This window comes from Dreissena polymorpha, chromosome 10 (assembly GCF_020536995.1).
Source record: "Dreissena polymorpha isolate Duluth1 chromosome 10, UMN_Dpol_1.0, whole genome shotgun sequence".
Classification (NCBI taxonomy): domain Eukaryota; kingdom Metazoa; phylum Mollusca; class Bivalvia; order Myida; family Dreissenidae; genus Dreissena; species Dreissena polymorpha.
This window is the reverse complement of record NC_068364.1, coordinates 19,451,243-19,469,340: the sequence shown is the minus strand read 5'-3', so window position 1 is coordinate 19,469,340 and position 18,098 is coordinate 19,451,243. Positions and strand designations below refer to the sequence as shown.

General features: G+C 33.8%; 1 non-coding gene across 1 annotated transcript; it reads left to right on the top strand.

Annotated features, from left to right (window-relative positions):
- The first annotated feature begins 16,313 nt into the window (after window positions 1–16,313).
- Trnac-aca (transfer RNA cysteine (anticodon ACA)) lies at window positions 16,314–16,395 on the top strand. The gene has a single exon. It is a non-coding gene; the product is annotated as a tRNA-Cys (tRNA).
- The last annotated feature ends 1,703 nt before the right edge of the window (window positions 16,396–18,098 follow it).

Sequence of the window (18,098 nt, the reverse complement as noted above, 5' to 3'; positions counted from 1 at the left end):
ATACCTATTCCAGTTTGGACCAATGATATTCGTGAAAAATGTTACTGTATTTTGTGTCATCTTCAAATTGACATAAACGAAACACCCCGTGAATCAATACAAACGCAAAAAAAATAATCTCAGTGTGGCGTTCATCTACAGATTCAATTTTATTTTGTATACATCTTCCTAATTTGGTCGTTAAGTTGTTAAAGTTTTATTTAGATCTAATTGCTACAAAACGCACAATGCGTGAAATTAAAAGAATTGTTGTACAATCCACTACTACTCAAACATGTTTAGCTTTAAACGTTATCAAATCGGTATTAAGCACGTTGATTGGGGTTTTAACAATATGAATATCGTCAAGACAACACAGCGGATACATGTATGTTTTTTATGTTCACACAATTTTACAATTACGCAACTTACCGTTTCAATGCAAAATGTGACTCTGGTAAAGCTTTTGATAAAAATACAAAAACAATATTTTACTAATCGTTTACGGTCGATACTTTTCTGAAAATGTTTCACAATTTACGCCAAATTTATACCCTTTAATATTTGGAATAACGCCTCGAAGATAAAGAACGCATATATGTTCTTCTTGACTATGAATGTTCCAAATTTTGATTGCATATCGCCAAGGCATGCTTTGTTCCGATGTTTTAGTTCATGCTATGAATATGATAATTATAATTTATATGTGTTTTTAGTACGTATCTTATGGAATATTATTACATATTTCTTCTTTGTTTAGAGTTATAATTTTTGTTGGAGCTTATCCAAGAGGCAGGTAAACTTAATTTATATTGTCCATGTACGAAGCTGACTGAACAACACAGAACTTATATCTACAAAAATACAACTCCAAAGATATCATCAAGGAAGAAAAGTCACCAAAAGAAAACCCTATTTTGAGACCGATGGACCGATTGCTTACACCTGAGAAGACAAAACAGATGACAACACATTACTATACAACACAATTATATTTAATTGACTTGATACATAAACTGCAATTACATTTTGCTGAAACATTAAACAATTTAAGTCCAATCAAACTAAAACGTAGTTTCTTGCTACGTTGTACTTGTATATTATAAGCAAACATTCTCGAACTAAGTAGGGCAATGTTGTATACACTTGTCGTTGTAGTGGTAATGGCAAACATCTATCATTAAACATTTCATTCGTAGCCGGTTTATTTAAAATATATTGTGTTACTAAATCAGTGTTAATATTGACTCGGCGGATTGCATCTGATGTAAAAATCGATATTCATATTTAAACTTTGATTCCAACTCTAATGAACGATAATAATCATAACTATTTAATGTATTACAAGTGAATATTAGAAGAACAAATCGTACTATAATAATCAGTATTGTTTAAATACATGAATTTAATACAAGCGAATATAAAGAATAAAAAACTATAATCAAAAATATGATTTTTTATTTCGTTTTCCAACCTTAAACGTGTTCGTGTAAGAAATATATTTTATAACTGACATGCTCTATATACATTTAGTTTATTAATGAAACTATAATGTATATAATTGCGTTATGTGTTTGCATTACGAGACTTGAGTCTTGATAGAAGATTATTTTCTCACGAATGGTACAGCATTGTATGCAACTAATGAAACATGTAAATGCTGTCCCATATCGCCCTGGTAATTTATATGAATGGGAAAAAATAGCACCGTGCTTCAAAGAAAACACAGCACATCAACGTAGCTCATAACTATGAATGCACTGTGTTGTCCATGGTTTTTAATATAACCTTCCTATGTCAACAAAACACATCTCTACAAATAGCACTTCTAATGCAAATGTTTAATAATTCGTAAGAAACGGATCGTGATATCAACTTTGAGTTGTATATGTCGTTATTTGAGATCACAGTCTACCTGGCTGTTTTTCAATCATTCAAATACAAAGCTAATGCAAGTATATAACTGGTTACCAGGTTCAAAGAAAGTTTGACCATTATCGATATTTTTTTGCAAATTTTTGAAGTGCATTCAGATAACTAAATCAGTTCAATTATTTGATTTAAAAAGACATGTGTGCTATACAATGATTTTCGGCTGTTGGATAATCTTAACAGCTTTGTACTATAATACCAGCTCGTAACGCACGTGTAAAGCATGTATATAAAAAGTATCCTAATTGAACGTATTCAGAATCTGACACGTTCTGTCATTTTATATCATACTTTATAAAAGATATTATGCAACAATATTAGTCGGCGAGAGATTAGAGAGCTTACACACGCAATTCCTAGATGAGTTTAATAAGGCATGGTACTAATGAACAACGTTCTTTGTTGTCACATGCTTTTAAAGAAGCAATTAAAATTTAATATTTAGGTTAATGCTATGATAATATCCTGACAGATGCTAACAAAGCGTGACGTCTCTTTACGTAGAAACGTCATTTCAATGAACTAAACTAACGCACTTTGCCAGTTGTGCAAAAAGTAGCCATTATACGCTCAAAATCTATATTACACATGTTCATTAAAAATATTCATGTTCATTAAAAAAAAAAATTTGGCATGTGATAAAACTAACATCATAAACCAATTAAGTTGTATTAAACATTTATGTAATTTGTATCAAACGGTTGTATAGGCGCGACCAACTACTACGTGTACCTTTTATAACAACTTAAACGCACCCTTATTCCGGAATAGTTGAACCACCTAGTAAACTGGCTTTAATCATAATTGGTATTCGATGAGATGAGCGTGCCAATATTTCCTTAGAGCAATATGTAAACATTCGTGATACAGAGAAACATGATACGATTGTTGATTTGGAGCAATGTTAAAATGCGCTTAATTTTTCAAGGATTAATTATGTTAGAAAACAGTATTACGTTATGTGATTGTGTGACCTTGTTATTAAGAGTGATATTGCTAGTTTACATGTTATTCATCAAATGATGGATCGATTCGGATATAATGTTTAGGATATATTAACCAATGATTTTAGAGTTCATCAAACAAATGTGTACGAAATCCGTACATTTATAATCGATACCCTATCTAATGAGTAATTCTTCGTAAAAAAAGGCGACTTAGTGGGCAAACACCTGTACTATGTCTTACATTAATAATACTGTTTCAGGAAATAAAGGCTTCCATCTAATTCTGATGTTTATGTGTTTCGTTTTTAATGTTAATAATCTTTATATTTGAAAAATTACTAACGCGTGCTTTGTTTTGTATGATAAGTTACCAACTACCCATGTACCATATGTTATATCCAAGTAATGCATACTATTACTATTTTTAAATATGTTATATGTTAGTAATATGTAAATTTTACTTGTCATGAACGTTGTATTATGTAAACATACCTTAAATAAACGGATGTGTATTTTGTTTCATATTATCAAATATTCCTCTAAAGTCAGAATTGTATGTTCCGTTCTCCGCCTTAATGATTTACTATACACAACATGGATTTTAATGCCCAAACAGTGTTTTTGTGCAATGATTTTTTTTATTTGTGTAACTCCCCCAACGTCAGTTTATATTATAATTGTTACTACATGTATATGGGATAGGGACTTGTAAAGTGTAGCGTAAGCAAGATACATGTGTATTAATATGATTAAAGTTTATATCCACGCACTTAAAATATGACAATCGTGTATACACCTTTTATTATGGCCTTGATATCGACATTTAACAGAACATGCGTATTTGCCAAGTTAGCTAATCGAACTGTGATATTGAAATTAAGATGAAAGGCGCATTGATCAACATAATAATTTGACAGGAAGACCAGGATCTCTGGCGAAACATATTATTCGTCCTATTTACGAAGTAAGGTTACTTTTACGTTGTAAGTTAAAATATAGACAACTAACGCAATACATGACCCGACGGACGACATTGAGGTGATACATTCGTCGACAATAAGTAGTTACAGAAAAAAATCCTTCGTAATAAAAGACAGTTTTGTATAATTTAAAAAATATCCCACGATTTAATACGATTGACCTCCATATCTGATAACAACGATCTGGCAGGAGTACAATTACAATGTTTTTAATCTGTGAGATAATCGTGATATTTGAACATACGCATTACATAAATTACTGCAACGTCGATATGGGGAGACGTTTCTAAATGATGCATCACGGTGTATCACGGTGTTTTAAAATACTTTTATTTTTCACGATGTTTCTTAAGATCACACTAGTTGCATAAAACAGTATCTTGATATTTGGTATTTAAAAAATATATGTTCGAACCAATCGGTAAAAACTAAATTAATATATCTATTCATTCCACCGTAATCTATATTAATAGCATAAACATAAACTATAGTATTTTTAGTTACTATTCAGGACTCAATGAAACAATCATGCCTGTAAGACACGTATTGTCTCACGATTTTGAAATATTAGCAGACATTTTACACTTATGCATTAATGGTAAGAGCATGGTGCCTGTATGCATCGTGTAATAAGAGTGTCCTTTTGTATTTGAATTTATCCGACAGCTGAAGAAAGGTTTACACAGCGATGACACGATGACACATATATAGTAATTATATTTATCCTACAACCCGGTCCTACAATGTCGATTTAATTTTTATCGCACACACAAATTAAATTAATTGAATCGAGCAGTGCAAAGTAATATCAACATGATTTGTGATCTGCCACGCAGAATAGTCTTCAACAATTCAATGAAATAGCATAGTAACTAGACAAAATACCGCCATAAGCCTACACTTTAATTTAATAAGCATTACACATGTTACACACTCACGTAAAAACAGACGGTTTTGTTTTAATTGTAATACTTGTTTCCCCTAAGCAAACAAACAAAGATGGCTGCCATTTTTCAACTAACAAATGCCTACCCCTACGCAAAGCATGATGCAGCATTTATCACTGTCAATATTGTAAAATATAGTCTATACACAATTCCTACTTTGACTTACTTTTTACTAACTAGAATATACAAGTCAAACCTCTACTGGTTTCACCAGATATACATATTTTAAGTTCTACCGCAAATACATATCTTCCGGGTGAGCGATTTGTACTAGGGTGTTTAAAAATCGAAAATTATGCATGTTAATAAATATCTTTATATGACGCTGTGAAATGTCTAGCAAAATATTGTTTAAAAATTTAAATATTCGCGTAATATATGACAAAGCAACTACGTCTTATCTTAAACACAATACTGTACTACCATCACATAAGTTATATGTAAAGAACAAGCTATCGCAAAATATTAATATTATTTGATTTGCACATGTGCATAGATGTATATATATTAAAATAAAGGTCCGTTTTACTCGGTGTATTCACAATTATGAGACGTGATTTCGTATCATGTTCATTTGAGCATATTCAAATAAGCATTTGAATATATATGAATTCTTCGGTACTTGTTTTTCTTATATAAATGCCAGGATGGTTTTCAGTATAGGCATATACAGTGTTTTGCAAACGTGGCATGTACATGCATCGATACATAAACATGTATACATGTATACATGAATTCGCCACTTTATATTAAACAAGTTAGTGTGATGGAGTATGAATAACAACTGTGACACACGTATTTATTTTATCATTATTTTCACATTTTACACATACGCAAAATAATGTGTTTATAAATGTATATTGTTATTTAGCAATTTAACGTATGAATCCTTTTATCGCACTCCTATTAAATGTCCTGTGTGCGACAAGTTGCAGTATGGAATCTGGAATGTGTCATAGTTGTGCTATTGGACTATTCGGTGAAAATTGTGACAAATACTGTGTAAGTAAATGCAAAGATGGATGTGACATGTATTCTAGTGAATGTAATGAATGTTACACGGGATATTATGGAGATATATGTGAGCACATATGCCCACAACAGTGTTCGAACAAGAAGTGTTATCAAACAACCGGCTACTGTTATGTATGTTCACCGGGATATACCGGCGTGAAATGTGAGAATAGAACATGTCCGTATAACTGTTTAAATTGCAGTGGCCAACTTTGTACAAATTGCACAAGTTGATTTTATGGTGAGTTTTGCCAGATTGCATGCAGTACAAACTGTTCCCAAGATGGTTGCATTATGAGTACCGGTAATTTTTTAAATTGTAAGATTTCCAGTTTATACAGTGGTACTTGCAATGAAACATATAGCTCCAACTGCCTTGCCAATATATGTGATCGCAATACCGGTGAATGTGCAAATGGAAGCTTGAACAATACTTTCGGGAATAAATGTGATAATCCCTGTCCTGCAAACTGTGTACGCATTGGAATATAAATTGCATGTTCAAGAAAAGGAACGTTTACCTATGGATGTGTGAACAACTACTACGGGCCTTTGTGTAGCATGCCTTGTTCCCGCCACTGCGAAGGTATTATGACTAGCAGCGATGGCACTTGTATTAACGGCTGCAAGCAAGGATACGGCGGTACACAGTGCAGTGCCGAAGTCGCCTCTGGCAACAGATGTTCTGATAATGGTTCTTGGTCTGCAGGCTGCATTGATAAATATTCTAGAGAAAGATGTGGTATGTGTACTTATATATTTATAGGAGGTAATAATGAAAATATAACACTTGCACATTCCATCCCTGACACAATTGTCTCCACGTTGCGACTTAAACCTGTAATCTGCATTTTACAGTACAAATACACTGTACCTGTAAATGGCTTGTTTTATAGGGTATTTTATAGGGTAATGCACATATTCTAGCATTTTATTTGCACTGTACTATGGAGTATTGCAGTATTTAGAGAACTCGAACCGGGTTATATTAATTAAGTTTGGTTTATATGCAACAGTTTTGTTTAGTTTCTTCTCTTTACATGGTAGTTTGTACATTTTGTCTGCATCACGAAACGTTTTCTTCCACTGTCTTGTATCCCGTTGTTTAAACTAACACTGAACACACAAATATGTAATTACCCGAGACAATAATAATTTTACACAAAGTTCTTCATTAACAATTTTTGTTAGAATATTTTTTGTTTTTTAGAAGATGTAGCGATATCTTCAGCTATTTTCCTGTGGTGTAAATTGCAAGGACAAAAATTTAAATCTTTATACCAATGGAATATTTGTAATTTTACTTACTTCTTTTTATACACTCTAAACACAATTTAGCATAATAAAAAAAGTTTGAACAGTCGTCAGTCAGACAATTATGTTCCTCAGTCTTTTTGTAGCAGTATTTAATCTTATTTTTTTATTTAACTCTTTTCTGTGATATTCGAAAATTGATGGAGGCAAAGTTAATAACTAAACCAATTCAAATCAAAAACGTTTCAGCGTTTTTGTTTTGAATACAGGGATTAAGACTTTAAAGTATTAAACAGATACAGCGCTTTATCAAAACAGAAAAAAACACATTATAACAGATTGTTCAGTTAATTTCCATTTTTAGAACGCTCTATTTAATGTTAAACTATACAATGTTTTCTGCATAAGATATATAATGGTTTTTAAAAACTAATTATACAAAGCAGATATCTCAAATATGGCTCTAACGACGCCGAGGAAGGAAAATAACCGTCATTTAATGTTAACTCCTTAAAATTTAGTCATGTCTTATATTGACTCCGTGTACCCAACATATAAACCAAAGATGCCTGTGGATAACGTGGACAATGCAGGAAACTCTCTTGAAAACAAAAATGGAATCCCAGTTCTTGTCTTCGCAGGCTCAGTTGGCGGATTGTTGGTGGTGATTGTCATCGGTGTGGTCATAGTGGTCGTGAACAAGAGACAGGGGAAGATTATTTAATACAACTTATTTGAAATCCTAGGCACATTATTGTAGATCATACCATTTAATTACACTACCTCGTTATATATCTTGAAAATGGTAGTGGGAATCAAATAAAAAAATATTAACACTAAACCAATAATTGTATTATAAGATGTTCATTTGTTTAATTTCAATTTATGTTACACATTTCAACGTTCTCCCATAACTCCTCGATCGATAGTGTTTTGTTTAGTTTGGAAAATAGAAAGTAAAGTAATTTTTAAACACGTACCTCGATATTCAATTATAAATGAGGTAGAGTAAACACACGCACGTTCAGCAAGTTAAATAAGAGATTATACAACAAATCATTAAAATACACATAATGCGGGTCGTTACAGATTTCTACATTTCCTTAGATCACCTTAAAATTATCCATCGTCGGATTACATTTATGCGTATATTAACCCATCCATGGTTCAAATCAGGGTTTTTTCTATTGGATATACATCTAAAACAGTATTTAATAATGCTCAAAGTCCAGTTTATATTACGACGTCGTTCACGGTATGAGCCGTATTCAAGCCTGCCCCCTACCCTTAACTGTATCGTATCTGTTAATCTGTTGTTTTCTTTACCTTTAACACTTTTTGTAGCAAAAGGGATTTCGTGTTTGTGTTAATATCAACACACTACAATGATTCAAACATTTACATCGATCTATTTTGTAAAAATTATCGTAACAAATATTGCGTATTACATTATTTTCAGAAGACAACACACAGATGCGAATGAAAATTATAATATGCCAACGTTTGGAACTGGTAAGACTTTAACAACATGTAAAATTTAAAAAGTCTTTGTGTACCATCTGCTCGTATTTTGAATATCTAACTTTGTAATTGAAACTCTTTCGTTAACATAAGACACCATAATGAAGTGTATATGCTGTAAATATTAAGATACTAAAATGTCTGCTATTTCATAATTAAATAATTTTACATTCTCCGTTAAAATCAAAAGTGATGCTTCATAAATATTTTTCAGGTCTTTAATGGCCTAACTTGAAATGATCATTTCTGAGGGGCAAAATAAGACAGATCAATCGCTTAAACTCGGTTTAGGCAGCACATTTATAATTTCAAAAATTTATCTTTACAAATTGTGTAAAACATTTTTTATCTACTGGCAATTCTGTTTCAAAAATGTCAATTCAAGCCGTTTCCCAATTTGTTTTTGACCAGTTACAAGATTTGACTATCTTCATGTATTCATGTAATGCAGAGGCACCACAATCTTTCAACCGACATGTATCTCACGTGAATTCTCATTAGTAGGTGACACGAATCCCAACCAACCCCAAACGAATGCTGAGTCAAACTTCACAACTCTGGGAGTAAACCAGGAAGAAAAACATTTGTATTCCAGTCTCAACAAAAGCCGTCTGTAAATGTTGGTGTTACCCGATCGACACTTGTAAATTTGAAGCGATTCTCCCATCTTCAAAAAGACATCGTGAGCTTCGAAATTTCAAAAGAACATCCGTGCAAAAACAGTATTGTTTAAGCCTGCTCAGAATTGTAAATTCCTACACAAAATTTAGCACAATTAGTTGTTCAACGGGCTTTTCAAGATAAACCTCTATTAGTCAACAATAGCCTAGCATTCGCTATGCCTAATTATTCGCGAAGATTTCGTTATGCTCAATTATTTGGAAACCCTTTTGCTTATAAACGGGCTGTGCTTAAGTGTAAAAATATCGTTTCTATCATTAACTGATACTCTATTATATATTTACTATATATTTAGCAAAAATGTCATACTATGAAACACATGCTTAATTTACAATAATGTGTAAGCTTTGTGCGTGCGTTTACAACATTTGGAATTGCACAACTCCAGAATAGCATACTATGCTATTGTTTTAATTGTATTTTTCTTACTATTGACGTTACAGCTCTAGTGCATGTTTACTACTATTAAATGAAATCAGGTGCTGTAATAGATTGCCACATGGTACCATAACTGTTAATATGCTTACGTGTTTAATAAGAAAGCTAAGTGTTATATACTACAAGTAATAAAAGTAAAAAATATAGTTCTATGGTGTCGTTGTTTTTTGTGTATTGCATATAGATATATATACTTCGTTTTATAGTGTAACCAAAGATTGCCCGACTCTTAAATACAGAACAAATGAGCACACATAGGAGATGCCCTAATGTTTGATTCATGGACATTTTTAATCAATTTCATTTACAACAATATTTTTCGATATATGTATTCCTTTATCATTTTAGTGATTCCGTTGCTTTTTCGAGCATAAATGCATGGTCAGCTAATCTGAGGAAACACTGAAATTACGATTTAATATTGTTTTAAGAAATACCTGTTAGGGTCTATCCAGCGCTTTAGTACCATCACAACTGGAATATCAAATGGTTCTCGCTGAAGGCCCGCCATATTTAACAATTACACATATTGACCACTGTGCTGCAAGTCTTAGCTAACATGACAAACAGACTCTCTCTTTGTCTCTTAAATGCCCATAAGCTGTTTAAGTCTCAAGGGACATTTTGTTTTTCATTTTGAATCTCCTAAATTTGTTTGGCTGTTCAGCTTCGTTTTGCTTCATATATATTAGGTACTTTTTAAATAGTAGGATTATCAATCCGAATTTCAAACCATTGTTTTTTTCCAAATTCAAAACAATGTCTTAAACGATTGATGGCAGGCTATACTTTAACTTTGGTTTCATCCAGGCGTCTTCTGATAATATGACCGTTAGTTATTGTTAACCACTGACGGAATCAACTAGGCTTGGATCGGGTCAGATCGTCGACGAGTAGGTCTTTCGAGTTGTGTATCGTGTTATTTCTAAAATTTGACCCAGCAATTGTATAAATATGGCAAGAAATGTACATTTCCAGAAAGAAAATTTATTTCGTCGTTTAATAAGACCAATTTCATGGAAATCGCTGTTAAATTGATGAAGTAATGGCAATTGAAAGCGATGCTGCTGTTGTTCGGGTCATTTCGAGTTGAATACCTGGTTATATATATATTTTACAGTGAATTTCTTATTTAGAAAGGTTGGTTTTTTGTTATAATTTAATTATTGTTAATTCAAAATGATGTTTGTACTAACTATTATCATAGCCACACGCTAACCAACTGTGTTAAACAGTATGGGCTCGTGTGCACCAACAAGTATTGCAGTCATGTTCTGGACGTACTCGTTGGACTTGTGTTCCGTGAAGGAGATGCGGATCAATCTTTGGGGACATTTGTGTTCAAATGCATGTATGCTGGGTTCCTTGTCGTGAAGCCTCCAAGTCTCGCAGCCGTAGAGTAGAATGGAGAGTACGTGGGACATATAGAGCATGTTCTTGGTGGGGATGCTAATATAACTGCTTATTCACAACCTGCTTAGTCTGACCATTGCTGCGGTCGGCATGGTAATTCTTATTCGGACCTCATCGGAACTGGTACCATCCTTGGACAGGGTTGCGCCCAAGTATTTTAAGATGGTCACTTGTTCAAGCTTCCCGCCTTTCATGGTGTTTTTTTAACTGTGTTTTGTTGTGCTGTTCACCTTGATCTTCGACTTCCTGTGCTGATCTCCATCCCGTATGCTAGTGCTCTGTCATAGAGTCTGTTTGTGAGATCTTGTTAAGTGCTGGTACCACCCATGAGGTCAATATCATCAACGAATCTAAATTTTTGAAATGGATAGGTTTGGTGGTCATGGATAGTCTCTTGCATTACCTTCTCAAGCACAAAGTTCAACAGGACGGGAGCGAGCATTCATAACTTTCGGACGACCAGTATGTCCTGAAGAAATCCCCCTGCTGTCCGTTGAGAAATACTTTGCTAACGGCGTTTCCACACATTTCTTGAATGTTTTGCACCAGCCCTTCGTCAATGTTGAATCCTCTTATAACATACCATTGGCCATTATGCTAATCGCCATCGAAAAATGTCTTAAAGTCATCCGTAGCATGACTTTACTGGGATGGCTGATGAGGCTGATGTTGCGGTAATTCTCGCACAATTCTCTGGGTATGACCAGTGATATGGTCCACTCTTTGGGTAACGCCTTCTCCTCCAAGATCGTTTGGCAATGTACCGTCATTAATGCAGCAGTGGCCTTTCATCTATTCTCAATCAGATAGGAAGGGGCGTAGTTTTTACTCTCTTAAGACTATGCACTGCCTCCTCCACCTCTGCCTCAATTATGGACGGACTTTCGACATCCGCTTCTGGTTTGGGATCGTTCTGAAGGAATATTGATTCTGGTTGAGGCGGATAGTTGTAGATGTCACTGAAGTATTCATTCCACTTGTTTAGGACTGCGTAACTCTCGGTAATGCGATTCCCGTCAACGTGTGATATGACACTGGCATTGGGCTTACTGGTCTTCGTGAGGGTCTTGATGATGCCTAGCTGCTGCTGCTTGCGGTCATCTTTTTGGTCTCTTTCAACTTCGTCCTTAACTACAAAGACTATACAAGTTCTATTAATAATCATAGTCATGGTCCCCAATAAAGACATCCTCAATGTCCAATGCAACTGAAACGGCAATGTTGGACCAGACGCATACGAAGAGTGGTCAGGGACAGTAGGTAGATTTGATTTAGGAGAGACTAACGACTAAAGATTAAGACTCTGTGAGTTCGCCAGAAACTTCCAACTCACCCTTGCCAACACGCTGCATCAACACAAACCGTCTAGATCAGCGACCTGCCGTGCTCCAACCGGGCAAGTACACAATTAGATCGATTTCATATTGCCGCCGTAACGATTCAAGTCCAGCCTCAACAATGCGAACACAATAACGTTTCCTGGCGCAGACATCGACAGTGACCATAGCTTAGTTCTCTGCGCCATCAAGCTGAAGTTGAAGAGCAAGCGAAACACGGAGAACCCTCGCTTTAGATTTGACTTGGAGAAATTGAACGATCCAGTGATACATGTAGCAGACCTATTTCAAGCACAGATAGTTGGCCAGTTTGCAGCCTTGAACATCTTAGACAATTACATTGACACCATAACCAACAACATCAAGGATGTCCTACTTTCATCGGCCGAAGAAGTGCTTGGGAGAGAAAGAGAATTAAAAAGGGAGAGAAAGAGAATTAAAAAGCCATTGTTGTCGACCTAAATCATGGACCTTTGTTGCAAAACAAGGAAGCTGAGGCATGAGAATTACCGGTACACCAGACGGTATGGCAAATAACCAAAACGAGAACATGGAGGTTAGAAAGAAGAGCTGTATTTACATATGTCCTTGTGTTTTGTAAAGGTCGTGGTCAGCTGCACCGATCAATCAAACTCAAAGCAAAGGCATGAAGCTTGTGAAGTTTGATTGTAAACAATGCATTATTGCACGCCTGAAACATGCGCATATATATTTAATAATCAATCCAAATGTTTTTGAAACAAGACAGTGAGGAATATTGATGTATTGTACAACCAATATTAATATTAAATTTCTAGTTTCTAGTTTTAAATGTCTCTCATGGGCTTCTGGCAAGCATAGAAAAAAACATAAAGCTAGTATTCCATAGATGCTTCAAAACACACAATCATCTGCATCTCGTGTGCCATTCATTCATATCTGACGAACTACATTCATATTGTGTTATTCCATGTGTGTGTCTTTGGAGTGTTGAATAACAACTAGCTTCGAGCGATTTTTATCACGCAGACCCACGCTATCGTGTACGTCTAGTATATATACAATCCAAGATGACCAAATATAAGTATTTTAAATAACATATTCAAATCAAATTTGAACGAAGACGATTCAACACAATGGACTGAACTTATTAATGAACAATATCTAATCATGAAAAAACATGTATGTTGCATTTCAGTAAAGTAATTCCCGAAGATTCAACTTTGTAGCATGTATTAACATTAATGCCTTAATCTTGATGAGCTTTTGTAAGACCTTTTATCTTGTTACATGTACTACCTAGGTCAAGTTCGAATCTCGGTCTCATGTGTCAACCAAACTAGAATAACATGTCAAGTTTTGACCATTGAATTCGCTCATACTCAGGTATGCCGTTTTGTTTAACATTATTTTGATATCGCAGAACAAAACATGTATTAATCATGTAGGCTGTAGAGTACATCCTCTACAACTGTTTAGAATGAAACTTCTTTTGGACTTGCGACTTGCAATCATTTAAATCCTTTAAAACATATTGCCTTATTAAGTGCAAACTGCAGTGCATTTTACCACACGAATATCAGAATGGAGAAGATTATATTTACGTATGTATGCTTGATAGAAATACGTGCTCAAGCCCTTTGTAACGTACGTCCAGTGATAGGTATAATGTGTTTCATGTGTTTGGCTTGTTCAGATTGAACAATATAGATGATCGCGTGTCAGATCTCTATCGTGTAAAGCTTTGTAATACATATATCGAAAACATCCTGTTTTGGTGTTTGGTATTTCATTATCAAGATAGTATCTTCCGTGCGGTTGTTTTTTGTTGTACTATTTCTGAAGGACAGATAACTTCCCTTTATGGGTGTTAACTCAATTGCTCAACGAGGTCCGATTCAATGTCAGAATGCATGCTGTGATTTTCAGTTGCTATGTCCTCGTAAAATCCGGGTAATAAGATGGTAATTCATAATAACACATGTATATGTGTTGGGAATTATATTAGTACATCATTTTGTCCAATAAAGTGTGGTCGGTGTCTGTGTGTCAGTCCTCAAACCTTTTCGGACTGTAACTTGCTTGGATACATGTAAGAATATATTGTCCCACAAAGAAAATAATAGAGCATTTTATATCTTGGTAAATCTATGTTACCATACCACAAAGAGCGTTGAAATTTTGGCTATTGCTATAAGGATTGTTTAGGTGTTAACTTTATGTTTCCGAAATATTGAACGAAATATTCTTAGATTTTTAGTGCTTAAGGGCTTTTCATTTTCAAGGTCAATTGATAGTTATTTTTCGTTTTTAAACTGTACGATTAATTGAAGACAAATAGAATACTTGTAACTTTGCACATATGATATCTTGGATGAGTCTGTGTTATAAACAAAATAATCCTATCTCTATCACAAAGGTCAAGAAAATTAAAGGTAAACAAAAATGTACTAACTGTTGTTTGCATTGATAAACATTTAGTTTGTCCACTTTATAACCACAATGCATTAATTGATTATATGATATCGGTATTTTTAGTACACGTAAGCTTGATTATTTTTATGAAGTTTTGAGAAAAATGGGGCTTTGAGAGTGTTGTAAATGAATCATTACAGCCATATTACTTTCACGCCCCCTGGTGTCCATGTTTTAATAAGGACTAGAGCCATGTTTCAAACTCAGCCGAAATATCAATAGAACAAATGTTGGGAACAAGTTTGATGACGATTAGACAAACGTACGAATAATGGAATGTTCACAAGCGTTTTATTTATTTGTTACTAAGTGACCTAGTTTTTATACCCTACTTAACGCAGTTTTGAAATCGGCTGCGATATTTTATGGACAAATGATCTCAACAAGCTTTTTGAAGATTGGAAATATATGCGGCCTCTATAATGTTCCCAAATTAAATTTGACAGACAAAAGATGTAACGAAATAAATACTGGACTACGTGAAAACTGGAATGCATAATCATAAAGCAATTTGTTTCACGCACTAACGAACTCAATTCCATCCCCTTTCGGACAGCATTACTAAACAAACTTGAAAATAAATGCATGAACATTCAAGCAATTTACTGATTAATGTGGAATTGAGTTCCGTCATTTTTAGCAGCTGATAAATTCCAAAGAATATGTTTTCTCACGAAGAATGTGCAACTAAAACTGAAGAATGCTATAACTAGTACTTACTTTAGCATCAATACGTCTTTTTTACTCAATTCCCACTGAAATTCTGGCGTCTGAAAACACACCCTTAATTTATGGACAAAATATCCATAGCAATGAAAGGAATCATTTAAGTGTAACGTTATATTAGTTCAACGATAGCCATATGTAAATTTCCCGATGTATGAAATCTAGATGCACATGCGAACACACGGAAAAACGAGAGTCCGACTATTCAGCTTAAGGTGAAAGCCATTAACAAATGCCGACATATCATCTCTTAGTGACGATTTCATATACTATGTGTTACATTATTACTAATAATATTCTTGCATAAGGAAGAATCATTGATAAAGAACATTGTTAAAGGATTGCTGTATTATTGAATGTTCCATCTTTTAACGAATAAGCTTTAAGCCTAAGCTTTAAGCGCGATCATCCGTTTAAGGTAGCGCACCTCTAACGATTTCCCGCGATTTATTTTACGATCATTGCCGATCTTCAATGATCGGTTATTTCCGAGAAATGCATTTTTTTTTCAAACTTCGAATTTTGATATATGTTTACGTAATTCCTTTAGAATACATTATTTTCACAATAAATATTGACTTTGATCCAAATATCATCTGAAAAATACGATTTCGCGATTTCTTCAAAGATCGACGAACCTTTTTACCTGTTTACTTATGGATATCTAATTTAAGCTTGCAGAAATGTGAAGTTGTCGTGGCCGAGTGGTTAAGGCGATGGACTACAAATCTTTTGGGATCTTCCCGCGCAGGTTCGAATCCTGCCGACATCGCATACTTTTTGCGACGCGTTTTATTTCTTTTCTACCGTAATTTGATTTAATATAGCATATAAGCTATGTTTATTGTTTAATATGTTGAAATTTTTATGCACATCCTTCAATTTTTAAAATTAAAACAACGTTATGGCTAAATTGGGTGATTTACTGCTGAAAATACGAATGATGCATGTTGCATTTTTATTTTTATTTCAAAAAGTAAACGGTAAATCTGTCTATTTCTTGGTATTTTGCTGTTTATAGTGTTTCTATAAAAACTACGTTCAAAATATAACTTAAATGATACTATTTTGAATTGTATGACACTTTGTTTTTAACCGACCCAATTTTTACTTGGCTGAAATCACTTACATTTCATGGCGCTCTTCCATACATAAAAAATTGTGAAAAATAAATGTCTGTAAAAGAATACTTATTTCATCTTGTTTAAACGTTAAACACCTTTACTGCATCTGTACATACCAACTGCATGCCCATATTTGGAAATTTGAATGAATTATGGAACTTTTATATACCCCAGGGGTGAAAATAAACTGGACAAAAGCCGAGCGTGGGGGTGGTTTTTAAAAAATCGGTATATTTTTTTTAAAAAGCATGGAAAGCCTATCTACAAATTTGCATGTAGTTCAGTGAAATGGTGCTGATTAAGAAAATAATTAATTAGATTATATTTGGATATGTGCCGTTAGGGGAGCGCTACCTTAATGAGAGTGTGCTACTAATGTGCCAATTAAGGCAGAAATGCATAAATATAATCAGCCATGTAATCGTTAAGACAAAAATGAATTTATTTAGTCGATTTGCAATGATTATGTACATAGTTCTAAATGTTTTGAGTTTGTAATTTTCGTTATTTGTTTATTTACGAATATAACACTTTTATTACAATTAGTATGGTGCCAATATGATTATTGTGGATCTAATAAGCAAATGACTGTTATAAGCACCAATGTCCCGATACCAACTGTTTATTTTAATTTCCTCTCGTTAAAAAAAACCAACTGCTTTAAGTTTGTTTTTTTTAAACATTAGTGCGCTAAAAAAATATAATTAAATGAAATATATACGCTATTATCCATAAGGTCATGCTTATTAACACTGATGCTTATAGAACGCAGTCGAATGTTAAGCTAAAATCTTGTCAACACAATTTTAATTTGTTCACAATACATGAAAACTACGTCTTATCTATTTAAAATATATATAAATGCCATCAAAGAAGTTAACCGTGAATAACGAGCTAGTTTGGAATACTGTATTATATAGATGAACTATTAATTAAATTGTTCATCATGTTCATTGTTTGTATCATTACAGAACAGTTATTTATTACAAAATAAATTGATTGAACGCCATCATGTTGTGTTTTGTTATTTAGCATTCGGTATTTGCTTATGCATTCGCTAATTAGCAGCAGCGGTCAGTTGTCGATATGTTAGATTTAAGTTCTTCAATCAGCGTAATGTGTTGGCTTAACAACGACTTATACATTTTTACATCAGGTAAGTTCACCACATTGCACGATTTGTCCATGTATTTGTTCCCTCAATTTCTACCTCCCGCAATCAAGGCAAATACATAATTAATACACAATTAATGATATTTCACAACTGCCGGTCACTTACTTACGGCTGAAGCCGAATGGGAACCGAACCTGCGACCCCAAAAATATTATTATGTCACTCTACCAACTAACA